General features: G+C 44.7%; 1 protein-coding gene across 1 annotated transcript in view; it reads left to right on the forward strand.

Annotated features, from left to right (window-relative positions):
- The window catches only part of LOC138242549 (antigen WC1.1-like), a 621,195-nt gene that overhangs the window by 587,022 nt on the left and 19,525 nt on the right, over positions 1 to 14,648 (forward strand). The window lies entirely within an intron of this gene.

Here is a 14,648-nt window from a genome sequence, read left to right on the forward strand (position 1 = left end):
ACAGCGAATATGAATTCTGTCTGGCATTGCCAGATTTTGAAAAAATAAAATAAAATTTTAATCAAGATGGGGGCAAGGAGTCTTCTTTATGACACTCTCCCTTATAACATTTTTAATAAAATGGTTTTATTCATTCATAATCTGACTCACATAACTCACATTCCCGAATGCCCCCACCCGCTCAACAATCCTAGGAAGAACACGAAACAGCCTGTTAATAAAATTGTTGCAATCAGTTCTTCCTCCCAGAACTTGTAGATCTCACTTATCAGTTCTTGCTTTGTTGTAATAATAATGTTTCTTTATTAGCCCTATACAATTTCTTGCAGTAGGAATTCATCTTATCACATACCCAAGCTTTTCTCCATGGAGACACAGACATGGAGAGAAGCTTGGGGTCAGAGCACAGGGTCTGCCATTGTACGGCACCCCTGGAGCAGGTAGGGCTAAGGGTGTTGCTCAGGGGTCCAACAGAGTAGGATTCCTCTGCTGGCTGCAGGATTTGAACTGACGACCTTTCAGTCACAGGTGCAGATCCTTAGCCACAGAGCCACCACTCCACCCTTTGTGCTAGGTTTAGCAATATTCTGAATATAGTCTTTCAGCAAATGCCATACCATCTCAATTGGATTTAAATCTGAGGATTCGGCTGGAGTTTTCACCCAGTTCACTCCTTCTGCTATAAGCCTCGCCTTTGCTGCTGTGTGTTTCGTATCGTTGTCTTGAAAGAGACGGTGCCTTGATCCAAAGTGCTCTCTGATATACAGTATGGGGCGGCATGCTGTTTGACCGCGACTTCCTAGAAGAATTCACGATCCATAATTCCTTTGAAAATAAGAAGTGGTCCCAGGTCTCTTCTAGATATACCCCCCTAGACGTGAACCTTCAGTGGATGTTTGGGCTTTGGCTTGTCCACATATCTCCCCTTTTTACAAAATGACATGGTTGAAAACTGTTCCAGAGCTACTGTTGTTTCATCAGTGAAAAGTACATCATAATAATAATTGTTTACACTTATATAGCGCTTTTCTGGACATTCCACTCAAAGCACTTTACAGTTAAAAGGGACTCCCTTCCACCAATGTGCAGCCATAGTGCGCCAGAACACTCACCACATACCAGCTATCAGTGGGGAGGAAAGCAGAGTAATGAAGCCAATTCATAGATGGGGATTATTAGGAGGCCATGATTGGTAAGGGCCAATGGGAAAATTGGCCAGGATGCCAGAGTTACACCCCTACTCTTTTCGAGAAGCACCCTGGGATTTTTAATGACCACAGAGAGTCAGGACCTCAGTTCTATCTCATCCGAAGGACAGCACCTGTGTACAGTATAGTTTCCCCGTCACTATGCTGAGGCATTAGGACCCACACAAACCACAGGGTGAGTGCCCCATGCTGGCCCCACTAACACCTCTCCCAGCAGCAACCTTAGTTTTTCCCAGGAGGTCTCCCATCCAGGTACTGACCAGGCTCACACCTGTTTAGCTTCAACACATTGCCAGTTGGGAGTTGCAGAGTGATATGGCTACTGGCAATGAAATGCCAGCAAATCATGAAATGCCTCTTCCTGTTCAATCCATTGGAGCACTTGTTTGAGTCTTTCCTCTTTGTTTTTTACCCTTATCATGGGGCATGAGTTTTTTTTTTATATATCTCCATCCAAGCTTTCTGCGCACTCTTCTTATCGATGTCGGAATCACGCTCGCACAGAGGTCAGACTATAGCCGTCTATGAACTTGAACTTGCATCGCCGATAGCTCATCACTTTCATCCATCAGTCTGTCGATGGCTCTGAAGAAAGATGTGAAGACGGGGGTTTGAATTTAATCTTTTCTGTAGGGGGTTTAGACTTCCAAGTCACAAGCAGGGGTTTATGGCAGGAAAGGGGGTTAACTGATAAGGATTGCAGATGCCAGCTAGGAACCCCCCTGGGTGTAATGTTAAATTGACCATTTGCCCAGAACATCGTAAACTGGCCAAATACCATGAACCCCCCTCTTTACCATCATACCGAGTGACGTCAGAAACGGAGAAGAAAACACTATATAACCCAAAAGTTTGTAACAGTACGTTGAACAATACTTCGGTTTTGTTGTTTCTTGCGGGAAACAAGACTTCGGCTTTATTGTTCCTTGCATGCAATAAACTCATCTGTTTCACTTCATCTCGGGATCAAGAACCTTATTTCTTCTGTTACAACAAATTTGGCGTAGTCGGCGGATGCTCCAGAAGGCGCAGAACTTCCCATCGGCAGGAGAGACGGTCAGCGCGCACATAACTAAGAGGTAAGGACTCCTCTTTTATTTAAAAGTCCCGACTCTCTCTGACCGATTGGGAAATCTCTGCTCCCTGCGAGAATCGCCCGAGATGACGGAGTAAACGTGAGTTTCTGAATTCCTCTGGCCCGGGGAAGGCACCGGTGTATGTAATGGGTTGTTTGCTGTAAGCCCAGAATTTGGTCTGGCAGGGGTTCCGCGGTATTGTGTACAGGCGTTCGAAGCTGGTGTATGCCTTAATTGCGCGTGGAGTTTTGAACGGGTTTTGGACCCTTACCGTGAAGTCAGGACTGGTGTGGGTCTTAATTGCACCCGGAGTTCTGAAGGTCAGAACTGGTTTGGGTCTTAATTGCACCCGGAGTTCTGAGGCTCTGAATCGGTGTGGGCCTTAATTGCGCCCGGGGTTCTAGAGCAAGTGGTGCATTAAATGCACGTAGTTCAGGACTGGTGTGGGTCTTAGTTGCACCCGGAGTTCTGAAGGTCAGAACTGGTGTGGGTCTTAATTGCACCCGGAGTTCTGTGGCTCGGGATCGGTGTGGGCCTTAATTGCGCCCGGGGTTCTGGAGCTGAGTGGTGCATTAAATGCACGTATAATCCAGGATTGGTGTGGGCTTTAATTACGCCCGGGGTCCTGAGATTAGCTACGCCTTGATCGTGCACAGATTGGCGTGGCGTGGTTTTTTTTTGTTTTAAAGGAAGCAGGAGTGGAGGAGATATATGTATGTATGTTTTTGGTGTTTTCCTTGTTTGTGAAATACATATACACACGCACGACACTAACATAAACACACCTCATAATAAAAGAGCAAAGCATTAAGTAGCAGGATTTAAAGGACGTTGAGACCCGAGAATCGCCCTGATTGAGCTCAGTGCGTAAGTCCACCCCGGGGCAAAAGCAGCGATGCTGGCGTTCTGGGGATGGTGAATTACTGATCAAGAAAGGGGGTTTTCGAGGTCTCGTTTCTTACCTGTGAACAGTGCGGTGTAAATCCTCTCTAAAGTCTCTGAGAGGTATTTAGATCGGGAGGTAACAGACGCCCTTGGCTGAATGAGTGCAGTAATGCACAGGTTTTTCCAAGTGAAAACATCCCCCTACTGAATGAGCTGTTACCTCACACACGACAAAAGTAAATCTTAAAGAGACTGAACATGTGCGCTAACTGATGGTTTGAGAAAGTGGTGGAAGGGTCCGTTTAAATATCGGAAAAGTGTAAGTTGACGGAAAAGAAGGAGAAAAATATGGAAAAAGCTGAGTTTGTCAGAGGGAATTTGGGGCGAAGACGCCTGTAAAGAAAGCATATATGAGTATTGATTGGCAAAAGCACAAGCATGTAGCTCCCACCCTGGTGCACGGCCGGCACCAGTAGTGGCAGATACATGACGAAAAAAAAATAAATTGGGATGTGACTTAAAAGTGTGTTTACGGGGAAAATAAAAACCCGGAAGAAAATATACTTTACTCGCTACGAAAGAGTATAGGAAAAAAAAGCTAAAAGAGGCAGTACAGGAGAGTGAGAAACGAATTAGGAATTAACTCCTGGTCACGCTGCACTGGTTAATGTGCTGCAGCCAGCGACTAAGTTATATCCTGCTCTCCCACAGGGGAACAAACAGGCAGGAAACGAAAATAATTGGGATCAATTCCCTCAGTGGCCATATGGAGAAGGGGGGTCTGATTGGGATAACACTTGGTATGAGTGTGATAAAGACGGATCAGGGTCTCCCCTGTTAGAGGGAGGGCGCCCGCAGATCTGTACTCTCACTCGAAGTGGGAAAGGACTTGATGTAGCAGGGGCTGGCGCCGTTGATGACAGCGCCACTCTAACACTGTCTCGCACCCCGTCGAGGGGGTCTGCAATCGCACCTACCTTCCCTGATTTCCCCCATACGATCAAATCCAAAACCGTAAGATATTGACCGGTGGGCTAAAGTACCGCACCCGAAATTAGAAATGCAGCGAACCTGGAGTGCGCTTCAGGAATTAAAAGGATTCATGTAAAAGTAAAACAAGAATACAGCACATTGTATTACGAAGAGAAAAATATATTCTCGATGTGTATGTGTGTTTTATGAATTTGTGTGCCGGCATGTATGTGTGTAACTGTGAGTTTTGGTCTACTAAATGACGGTGTGAGTGTGTTTAGCCAGCGGGACTGGCTAGAGACGTAACTAAAGAGACTTGACGAAAATCAACTTAAGGAGATTGGAAAATATAAGAGCGTCTGAAACGTATAAGTACAGTACAGGTGGACGTAAAAGTAGTTAAACAGTTTTTGTATTATTATAAATTATTATAAATTGTAATTTATACAATTAGTTGTAATAGTGGAAACAATTTGGTTTTATTCGAATGTCTCGAAACCAGACATGCTGAAACGCTGTAGGTTTAGAATCGAGACTGGGGAGAATAACGTCTTGTGAGAAAATCTGTTTACCTAACGATTAGATCCTGTAAATCCCTTGTAGCCTCCCTAAGTCTGTCCCAGTCCAGTGGATAAAAATGTACTGTTAATGGAGTGTTGGTTTTTCTGTAGGGGATACTGGAGCACTACTGTCCTGCTTGTTTCACTCCTCTGTTCAACAGTGTACTATAGAGCAATGTATATGGGAAGATGGCAGGAGGCCACAGGAGTATTGGGACAGCAAGTTTTACTTGCCGAGTACCAGATTTTAATGGGTGGTTTGATCCCAGATCTATTGGGTTGAAATATTATGCATTACAAAGAATGACTATGCAGAACAGGGTATCACGTGGCTTCAACTGGCTGTGATCACTCAGTATGTTGATGGTATTCTGAGTGCTTCCCCTGACGAGGAAACCCACAAGTCTGAGTTGCTTCAGCTTTAGAGTGTCTAATAGAAGCAGTTATGATAAGGCCCTTTTGTGTCTAGCATTGTGGAATTTTAACAGGGCCTGGGTAATATGTTTTTTGCAGGGTGAGCACAACTCTTAACAGATCTGCTTAAGGGGGGAGTGCAGTACAAGGACAAGATTGCCTTGGTTCCTGCAGCAAAAGCCGCCTTTAATAATTTGAAAGAAGTTCTCTTACAGGTGCTGAGACTGGGGTTTCCTCAGAGGGATCAACCATTCCTTTGTATTATTGCAAGTAGCTGACAGAGGCCACCCAAGGAGCCCGCGAGCAGGTCCTGGAGGCGTGGGGACCACCACCTGAAGGAGGGCACAACCTCATCCCAGGAGAGTGGGTGTGGATCAGGAAATTTCCTTCACAGGTTCTCCAGCCCAGGTGGGATCCAGATCCTGTTGACAACCGAGTCTGCGGTTCGAGTGGAAGGAAAAGATCGCTGGATCCACGCGCCACACTGCCGACGAGCCTCATCCCCATTTACAGACTCAGAATGAAATCATTTCTGTTTATAACAATAATTGTTGCTGTAGGACTATATTCCGCAGGAATTAATGATCATCTCTCCCACAAAGGAGAACATGGAATTAATTCCTTTTTAGGCCTCTCCTATCTGACAGCTAAGAAAACCAACCAAAGTGCCTGCTGGGTGTGTGCCGCATTACCCAAATATGTACAGGGAGGACTTCCTATGGGAGCCATTACTTGGCGTCGCGAGGAAGTCATAGGCATGATCATTTGGAGGGATAATTTAGGAGATTTTAATATGACAAACTATGGGGGGTTGCCATAACACGACTTTAACCTGCACAACATTACAATATCTACAGGAGCGAGGCTTAGAGCCCACGAGTTTCACAGGCTCTTACGCTCCTAAATATAACAGAAGCCATACACCACCATACCTGACTCTCAATAAGGAACGTGAGGGAAACATATGTTTTCAGCACACTAATTGGTCTGCACTTGGTTGGATGGAGTCGTTGCAACCTTACCAGCGCTGCAAATATATCCACCTCTACCTCCCAAATTCCAGGATGGGATCGGCACACCCCACAATTCGGTATAAGCTTCTTATTTTCAGAGGCATGGGGAGCGCCAAACGGAACATATTTCATTTGTGGAAAACGAGCCTACCCATGGTTGCCAGCCCAGTGGTCTGGCTCATGTTATTTAGGATATGTGGTTCCTCATATCCGTGTTCAAACCCACACCCCCTTCGGACCTAACCACAGACCACAAAGAAAATTGGCTGATTGGGAATATTATTTAGGTATAATATTTCCACAAGCCGGCATGAACTTTCTGAGTCGAGAGTTAATTCAAATGGCTTCGACTTTAGAAGAATTAGCAAATTCTACCTCATCTAGTCTGAAGGCTGTTAATGATGAGATGGTAGCCCTCAGAACAGTGGCCATGCAGAACCGACTAGCTTTAGATTATGTACTGGCGGCCCAAGGAGGAACTTGTGCAGTAATTGGCACTGAATGCTGCACATATATCCCTGATAATTCTGAGCACATCTCAGATCTGGCCCAACACATTTACAATGAGGGACAGAAATATCAGGACTATTATACTGAAAATTGGGGAATTGGGTTTTGGGTAAAGTCTGTGTTTGGGGCCTGGGGTGGAACCTTTTTATAGTGTTTATCTGTAGGAGTAGTATTGTTTATATGTATAATTGTAATCATCACGTGCACAAAAACATGTATCACATCTTGCCATAACCGTGGAACGTACAATGTCATGGCAATACATACCTGTTCGCCAAGAAAGGAAAGATCTGCCCTGACATTGTATGTATAAAAATAGGCTACACTGACGTATGCCATATTTTATAAGGGGGGAATGAAGAAAGATGTGAAGACGGGGGTTTGAATTTAATCTTTTCTGTAGGGGGTTTAGACTTCCAAGTCACAAGCAGGGGTTTATGGCAGGAAAGGGGGTTAACTGATAAGGATTGCAGATGCCAGCTAGGAACCCCCCTGGGTGTAATGTTAAACTGACCATTTGCCCAGAACATCGTAAACTGGCCAAATACCACGAACCCCCCTCTTTACCATCATACCGAGTGACGTCAGAAACGGAGAAGAAAACACTATATAACCCAAAAGTTTGTAACAGTACGTTGAACAATACTTCGGTTTTGTTGTTTCTTGCGGGAAACAAGACTTCGGCTTTATTGTTCCTTGCATGCAATAAACTCATCTGTTTCACTTCATCTCGGGATCAAGAACCTTATTTCTTCTGTTACAACAGCTCGCACCATAGGACTTGAAAAAAAAGAGATCAACAGTTAGTTATAAAAATAATGTGCGTAGTTGTATTTACATGCAAGAAAAGCATTTTTAGAAAGTTATTTACCTTTGAATCGTCCTCGGTTTAGATTCTCTTTGCCTCCTCTCCCCTTTATAATGTCGTTTCACTGTGCTTTCACAAACAAAGATGTCCATCAAAGCCAAATGCTGTACAATGTCTCGTGCTGACTTCCCGTTTCCTTTCATCTTCATTATTTGGTGTGAGAGAGTCTTCGTGATTTTGGCCATAGTCCGTCTCCTTGCCAAAGCGATACAGTGGTGCAGCTTGAACTCTGTACCTGTATACAGTATGGTACAGATAAAACTTACACCATACCGATGAGCTAATACCATGGAAAGACACTCCTATTTTATTTAAAACACAATACGCCAGGAAATGTGTCTGATGCATTAGCAAGTTTAAAAAAATTGCATTGAAAACCCGGGCGTAACAATTGTTTCCTTTTTCTGATCTCTCACTGTTTGGATACTCGTCTCACCTCCCCTGTTCTTTGTTTTCTCGTTATTTGCTGAGTATGCCTGCTGCGATCCACTTCTGCCCTCACACCTAAAGAAGACTATTTTACATTTCTTTGTGCGGTCCATAGTGCAATTAACCCTTGCTAATACATTTGCAGTCTTTTCAAAGTATGTCTTTTGAAAGCGAGATGATCTCTGGTTCTTTGACAAAACAAGGCTCGCCAGATAATGTGAAAAAGACACAAATCGAAACCTTTTTTTCCAGCTTATAAAGTCTTGCGATGTGTAAGCAGGAACACAGCATTATATCTTACATATGAAAGATACATAATATAGCTCCCAAACAAACACGAACGTGTTTTTAATAACATGCTTTTATTCACTCATAATCTGACACTTTCAGGAAGACTAAGGAAGGACTAAGGGAAGTTGTCATCTGTTGTTGAAGCTCTGTGAGCTCGGTGACTTTGAGACCACTTGTTATCCCAAGTTGTTTGAATCGCCACAATTCAAATAGAGAAAAAAGAGCTGACTGACAAGATTTAAGATGTGGCTGTCAATGTTGGATTAAAAAAAACACGTTGCCCGACGTTAGTTGCATTGCTTGAAAAATATTTTTATTTCGAGAGACTGGATAAGTAATTCAAGTGTTTTTTTAACTGCCTGAAAAACAAGTAATAATTTAACAATATGTGCAAAAGTTTTATGATATGTCGCTGTTGTGAATGACTGTGGAGTGTATCTTATTTGCCTGTCCGGACTGGTGGAGCTCATCCAGCTGTGTCTGGATATCTCGGTCAAATATTCGGGTAGTGTGTATTGTCTGTTTAGGGTTCTGTAGTATTCCACATGGCTGGACAGCTTGTTCCCCCCTCCCGCCACTCTCTGTGTACAGTAGAGCCTCCTGTACTGGCTGGACAGGAGGCTCTACTGTACACAGAGAGGGGCGGGAGGGGGGTGGGGGGGCAAGCCGATACATACTCTTAGAGTTTGATTAATAGGGAATATAATATAAAAATATAGTACTAAAAATAAGATACACTGTACAGACATTCACAACAGCGACTGTCAGAAGATAAGACACAGCTGCTCAGACACCCACTGAATGGAAAGGGGCACTTTAATGTTCTGTACGGCTAATATTAAAGCCAATACTTTAATATTCTTTTCTGTATGTTTAACAATAGCGGGTACTGGCCTAATTCGGCCCTGCACCCGTTGTTAGATGTTAATGTTTTGTTGTTGTTTCCCTGAGGTCTGGCTTTTTTTCTGGAAAACCATAACTCTGTTCTTGTCCAGATTGACTGTCAGTGCCCAGGTCTGACAGTGCTGCTCCAGTAGTGCCAGGTTCCTCCGCAGCCCCTGTTCTGTGGGAGACACCAGGACCAGGTCATCTGCATAGATCAGGAACTTGATTTCTGTAATTAATGCAGATAAAAAAATCAAGGAACAAAACAATTATTGCGCCAGGCTCATCAATGGGATAGCTTTGACATGCTAATGCATTAGTTTAACAGTCCGGGTGTGGCAAGCCTCTAATGTCTCCCGACTTCGGCAAAAGGAACCTGCCTTTCATTGGAAGACAATGAACACATTCTAGCCGTACATGAGAATATAGCATAAATACACCAAGGGATCAGGTGAGTTCCCATCACAAAAAAAAAAAACTGCGAGCCTGCACTACAGCGACCACAGTACAGTATGGAGACCAAGACCTTTTACGGGAAGAGACGAGGTGCTTCTGCAGCCCCAGTTTGCAAAGAGCGAAGGGTAAGCAAATACAGCAGACTTCATCTGAAATACGCTATTATAGCGCATATTACAAGGTATTGCCGTTTTGAATTATACATTCAATTATAAATATTTCTTCGTAGCCTGTTCTTCAAGAAAACACAGCACGAGTGAAACGATCTTCAAAATCTACCACCAGGACAGTAAAAAAGAAAGCGGTAAGATGGATAAAAAGAAAAGTTTATTTTGACGTCTGTTCCACGACTGATGAATACTACTGTGTGACTTTATTTCTTACATGAATTATGTTATTTTGCCACAGGCCGTGGGACTCTGCTCTCGGCCTCTGGCCAGCGTGCCAACCTGTGGAAGCAGCACCTGTGTGGAGACTTTTCGGCAGCAGCGGGAGCAGTACGACGCAGTACAGGGGAGGATTGGGAGGCTAGAGACACTCCTGAAGATGCAGAAGCCGGAGACAGTGTACCGGCAGTCAAACACTTGAGCAGCTGTCTCCCGATGAGTGCCTCCCCCCAACGCGCAGGTTGCAATGCCTGGCAGAAGCTCTGCCCCCCACAGAGCACACACCGCCTCAGGACACTCCATTCCGACCTCTCTGCTCACCACCGCCCAGGACCTGGCCCAGGACCACACTGTTGTGTTGGGGTGAAGCTCAGTAGTAGAGTGCTTGTCCCACATATATGAAGGCATAAATTTATAATAACATTTTCATTAAGATAACTATTTTACGCTATCAAGTATTGAACCCAGGGTGAATGCAACCTATTCCTTTAAGAGGTGTGCAAATGAGAGAAGTTCCTATTGCTTATATTCTGAATAATGGGGAAATCTCCACCTGATTCGTGAAGATTTGTTAGGCGAGTGGTGCTGTGACTCAGGAGCTGATTCAGTGTTGCTGTGGAGCGCAAGTAGATGTGCTGCTGGCTGGAGAGGATGGAGCAGCATATCGGAGTTTGCTTCCCTGGTCCAGTTGAGCTCTTTGCTACTTCTTCTCCTTGGTACGCTGGCTTCAATGGGTCTTGACGTTCCGTCATCTTCAGCCTAACTTTCCAGACATCAGGGCATAACTTCTGGTCCTAATGGGCCTAACTTCCAGATAGTGGTTCTTGGCTTGCCCTATTTATTAGCTTCAGACAAAGACATTCTAATGCCTTGTCTGACAGGGTTCTGGTTGGCCAATTAAAATCTTTGATTTGCATATGTCTCATCCAAGAATTTTGTATTGCTTTGATCAGGAGAAACAGGATAAAATGTCCAGTATTTGGGAAATATCATAACTTCTTTTGAGTAATACATACAGCTTTGATCATTAGAATTCTAAACTACTCATGTTTTGCCCATTCTTTTGAAACCAAACAAGCATAGCCCACTTTATCCTGAAATAATTACGATGTCTTATATCATATTTTTAATTTAATATTTTGGGTTTACACTTTTGTAGGGGAATGATTTGCCCTATTTCTAGTGCTGTTTGTTTATATAGGGGTTCTTCTAAACTAGTTCAGTGTTCTCGATTAGGCCATTAATTAGGTATGTAATGTGGGAATACAGCCAGCACTTACAGTCTTTTATGAATGGAATGAAGGATGCTATTTTATCAGGTCAAATTTCTGATTTGCTAAACAAGCAATCAGAGTAAGTTGTATGCCATCTCGACACCAGAGGAGTGACTCGGTTTTCCTAACTGGGACCCTCAATCGATGTGAATGGATCAGAATAATTTGTTTTCTAAATTCTAAATCCTTTCAATAATGCTTATTACAATCAGTACTCTGACCTTTTCTTCTGTTTTATTATAAAACAAGTGATATCTATGGGCATTTGCTCAGACATCCCTTGTTTTTTTAGGTTTAATGCAGTTGGTATAGCCAAGTGACTTATTCATTTAATATCAGTAGAATGGCAAAACATGTGCACAGCTATATAAGTACCGCACACTGACTGATTGTGCTACTGGAGCTTTGCAAGTCCAAAGACTGACACTGCATAAACAAACGGTGAAACACAGGTTTTCGTCTGTGGATCCATCTCCACATGGGTGAAGGGGACAGTAAAACAGTAAGGAAAATACAAGAGAGGAAACTGAAAGAATTGTGTTCACTGCAAAGTAGGAAGAGGTGGTTGGACACGTAAACCAGCTTGGTGGTTAATTTGTGACATTTTTGGTGACAATTAGCAAACGGATTTGTCTTCATGTTCCTTAAGCTGTGCAGTATATAGCCGACGCACGTCTTCATGAAGAATCTCTGTAAGTCAATTAAACATTTTATTTTCAAGTTGACTCCTTTACATGAAATAGACACCAACAATACAAGGGGATGAGAAATGTATTTTATGAAAATAAACCTGCTATTCACAGACCTCGGCCACAGCGTCTCCCAGGTACTTCTGCAGGATGAGGTTGAGCTTGGCTGCAGCCTGGCGGAAGCACTTGTCCACCTCGGAGAAGTCACACCTGACCGTCGTGTTTTCAAAGTAGGATTTCAGCGCCTCTTTCGCCTCCTCGTAGTTGTCCTGCTTCATGATTCCTGTGCCCTGAAAGGGAAAATCCTGGGAATACAGGGAGAGAGAATCATTCAAGATGTCCTGACCAGGTCTGCTGCAGTCAAACTAATCCTTCATTATCAGAGCTTCCATTGTCTTGCCTGTTGTCTTCAGTGTTTTAATTTGAGGTTTTTGTGTAATTCCTAATAATTACGACCCTGAATCTTGGCTCCCTCTCCTGTACCATGCAGGGAGAACAAGAAAGGTGAATCATCATCATCATCCCTTAACGATTTTCCAAATTGCCTGACTGGAGACACCACCAAAGGGAAGAGCTGGAGTGTCACTTCATAACATCATCAGTAGGCAGTGAGTCAAGAGAGGGGGAGTTGTCTCACTGTTATCCTTATCTATGATCAGGAGTCTCACCTCCTGCTCTGCTGCCCCTAGTTGTGATCTGTAGACAGTGTGTCTTCCACCCCACCCACCTCCTGAGGGAATAATCTTGAATAAACAGAGGGCTGGAGACCCAGTCCAGCTCCTGTCTCTCTCCCCTTGGGGACAGGAGATTTTCTCAGAACCATGTTGAGGTGAAATGGGAGTGGGATGACACAGGTGTCTTGGAGAGGTGAGTCGCCCCAGCCCCTGTGTACCTCAGTGTGATTCAAGCAAGGGGGAGGGGTTTAAGGGACTTACCAATCCCGCATACGCAGCCTCTGATCCAAAGTCAGGCAGGACTTCATTGTACAGCGCCAGGCAGTCCAGCTGGATAGATGATATCATGTTCTGAGCCCAGGTCCGCACCCGTATCTCCTCCTCCTGGAGCAGCCCCTCCAGCTCGACCTGCAGGTCCTCCCTGAGCCGCCACAGGGCCGCTGGGGTCAGGCCCGGGTGAGCGGGTGTACCAGGGGGTGGGTGAGGGGGTGTGTGAGGGGGCGAGCAATGGGGTATGTGGGCTGCCAAGGAGGAGGTCCATGCCCTGTCCTTCTGCAGATCCCTCTCCGGGCCCTATTAGGGTAGTTCCACAGCTGGGTCTCGGTCTCCTGCCTGGTGATTGGCTGGCTAGCCTGAGGGGACAGGGGCACAGAGAGGGCATGAGGAGGACAGAGTGGAAACTGAGAGGGTCTTCTTTAGGAGGACCAAGCCCTGCCCCTGGTCTCCCAGCAATCACAGTCACCATCATTGCAGCTGAAACCAAACTTTCGACAGATGTCACAGACATATCAGGCTCACAGACTTGCAGCTCTGGGCTGCCCAGGGTGAGACGCAGGGGGAGTCTGTTCCCTCTTCCTCTGACAGTCCTATCAGATGACAGCGGCAGACCCGATCCAACCCCACCTTCCCTTTCACACACAGCCACACACAGGCATGACTGTGTCACCATCATCAACACCTCCACCATCACAATCTCCACTATCTTCGTCATCATCATCTCATCACATTTCTAATAAATGATCTCCACCATCTTCATCACCGTATCCTTCTTCATCATGACAATCATCATGTCCATCATCATCATCATCAACACCTTTCCATCAACATCATCATAATAACCACCTTCATTATCTACACTATCATCTGCATCATCCTGAGCGGAACACATTGATTGTCTTACACTGGAAGAATCTTTGCTCAGAGTCTCAGTATTGGTCGACCCTCTCTGGCCTTTCAGGGTCACGTCCGTCTCTGTCAAGACCTGTCAACAAGATGACTGCTTTAGTCTCACCAGCAGAACCCAACCAAGTTTGTGTCTCAGTACAGGTTTATTCTTAGTCTAACAGAATTAATACTTGGGGAAAAGCATTTAATAATGAGAGCAGGAGGCACTTCTTTACATAGTGGAGGGTGGGGGTGTGGAACAAGCTGTCTAGTCATGTTGTTGAAGCCGATACCCTGGCTTGTCTCAAGAGAGAGCTGGATGAGACCCTACAGTCAGGACAGGAGGCACTACTGTACATAGAGGGAGGTGGGTGTGTGGAACAAGCTATCCAACCATGTTGTTGAAGCCAATACTCACGTTCCTGTGGGATCTGCCCCAGGTATCAGTGTGACACCCTTCTCTCTGCTCGGCCATTCCTCTCTCGACTTGAGTGAGTTTCTCCAGGCAGTGCTGGGGAGGAGAAAATAGAGTTACCAGCCAGTCACACAAACACACATCATCATCATGAGCCAAGATGACCCTACATGACAGTGGCCTGTCGTCCTCGATCCAGAAGCAGTGTCCAGCCCTCAGCTATCCAGCTTCATGATCCCCAACATCCCTGTCAAGACCTGTTGAGGGGCCAGTTCTGCTAGACCAGGGGTCTCAAGCCCAATCACAATCCCTGGAAAGCCAGGTGCATCTTCAGGTTTTCTTTCCAAACGGGGCTAGGCAATTAAACAATTAATCTAATTATTTTCATAAGAAGATGTGGAAATAATGTGTTTAATAATATATTTTGATGTCTCTCACTGTTGAAGACTCAAAATATTCAAGGCACAGTTGGATATTTA

Source organism: Lepisosteus oculatus, chromosome 14, assembly GCF_040954835.1.
Source record: "Lepisosteus oculatus isolate fLepOcu1 chromosome 14, fLepOcu1.hap2, whole genome shotgun sequence".
Lineage (NCBI taxonomy): Eukaryota > Metazoa > Chordata > Actinopteri > Semionotiformes > Lepisosteidae > Lepisosteus > Lepisosteus oculatus.